The sequence below is a fragment of the Berghia stephanieae genome, chromosome 7 (assembly GCF_034508935.2).
Source record: "Berghia stephanieae isolate SIO BIC M18660-M18661 chromosome 7, UCSD_Bste_1.3, whole genome shotgun sequence".
NCBI lineage: Eukaryota > Metazoa > Mollusca > Gastropoda > Nudibranchia > Aeolidiidae > Berghia > Berghia stephanieae.
In genome coordinates this window covers 53519552-53521687 of record NC_088366.1, presented here as the reverse complement: position 1 = coordinate 53521687, position 2136 = coordinate 53519552, and the positions used below count along the sequence as shown (strand labels likewise).

The following is a 2136-nucleotide window of genomic DNA, read 5'->3' as shown; positions in this document are numbered from 1 at the left end:
CCCCCCCCCCCCCCCCCCCCACACACACACACATTAGAGGGCAGCGAGCATTGAAGAGTAAGAGAGAGACGTGAAGTTATAATAAGAGGGGTGGATGAGGTGATAAGAGGGTCGATGGTGACTTTTCGCCAGATCTAACAAACTCAGCTACCCATTCATTGCTGAGTAGACAGGGATTCAGAAAAAAATCGACTGCACCCGGGATCGATCTCTGGCCCTTTGCGTATAAAGAGAGTGCTCTATCAACTGAGCTATCGGGGTCCCCAAATATTCTATTGGACCTTTTAAAAATACAGACGTTATAACTGTTTTTTTTTGGACGGAAGAAACTAATGAAACTCATATTACTTGATTAGTTAAAACACCAAACGAAATTTTAATATTATTGTATTATTTTAAATGACAACAATGCGATAGAAAGGAGTGGCGACAAGAGATGGACAAAAGAAAACAAAAAATCTGAGTTGCAACTTGCTAGGTTCGACACACACACACACACACACACACACCACACACATCTTTAGTAGTCACATACATTTCAAACAATAACCCATTAGAGAAGAGGGGTCATGCCTTCATCATAGATCATTGTCATTGCGATCATTATGGTGTAGTAAATTTTGAAATTTACCCCGTATAATGGAATCGTCCAAGGCGTGCGCCTCCTGTTCCCCCCATCTCACACACGAAAGGGTGGTTTGCGGAGTGGAGGGAGGTGGTCGTCTGCCTCTATGGTCGTCTGTGTCGTTTAGTGTATGGCAAAGGGGGTGGGTGCGATTAATTAAGTGGGATGGGTGGTGATTGGTGGAAGATAGGCAAAGGACCGAGGCAACGAATCGCTGGGGAAGTAGTATGGCGCCAGACCGTTGAAAGGTGATAAGAAGTGAGGACCGCCGGCGGTCTTCCTCTTTGGGACTGGACCACGGTTCACAGCTAAAAGACCGTGGGACCGGTCCTCGGTCCGGTCCTTAGCGCGGCACTAATAGATAGATAGATAGATAGATAGATAGATAGATAAATAGATAGATAGATGGATGGATAGATAAATAGGTAGATAGATAGATACTAAGATGGATAGATAGACAGATAGAGCCAAAAAAAAAAAACCCCAGAAAGATAGATAGATAGTACATTTTTAAAAAGCCCATAATTGCGTTGATCATCAGCCCTAGAAATAATATGTGCATGTTAGTTTCAATTCTTTCATTCTGACTTTCAGAAGATCTTCTTCCTTTATGGTAACTAATGTTATAGCTATCTTAGTTGTACCAACGCTTCATTCTGTAACCAAATTTACATCAGTACAATTTTAGTTATTTCGAAAAACTAAAGAATGATATTTCTTTCCCCAGTTTCTCTTGGTTAACCCTTTTTCCATTATTTAATGATCAAAACAAAGCGAAAAGTAAATGAATAAATAAATACAGTTTATAAAAAATGAAAACAATAAATCGAAGGATATGGCGCCAAATTATGGAGCAGCAATGTCGTTTTAAAATATTGAAATATTTTGGACTTTAATTTCTTTTTCCGTTTTTGAAAATAGCTTTATGGAATATTTGCTATTCTTTTTGCGCTGTTCTGTCAGTTTTTTAAATAATTTTTTCCCCTCATTCATCTCTGAGAAATGGATAAGAAACCAAATCGTTTCCATGGACAGAGAATCATGATCTTTTCACAACGTATCTTTCACCCTGGTATGAAGTGACTAAGGCCAGTCCAGCCCCCAAATGTGCCCCCCCCCCCCCCCCCCCCCCCCCACCCCCCATCCCCAACCCCGTGATTGAAAATTATTAAACAAATATGGTAAAATGTACGTCATTGATAGATTTCATTCACCTTTTCCGACACTTTAGAAAAAGAACATCGAACAGGTCATTTCAATATATATATATATATATATATATATATATATATATATATATATATATATATATATATATATATTAGATACAAGTATGGTACGAGTAGTTCTCGGCATGTAACAATGGAGCGAATTATTATGGTAATATTTACCAGTCTACACGGATGTTTCAGGCCTTAACGGCCATCGTCATATAGGACGAGTGCTATACCAACTGAGCTTTGAACAATTAGTTTACTGGGGGGGGGGGGTATTTTTTTTTTTAATTTGTC

The 2136-nt window shown here is 39.1% G+C and overlaps 1 protein-coding gene across 1 annotated transcript in view; it reads left to right on the top strand.

Moving 5' to 3' along the window:
- The window catches only part of LOC144976584 (T-cell immunomodulatory protein-like), a 25900-nt gene that overhangs the window by 6408 nt on the left and 17356 nt on the right, over positions 1 to 2136 (top strand). The window lies entirely within an intron of this gene.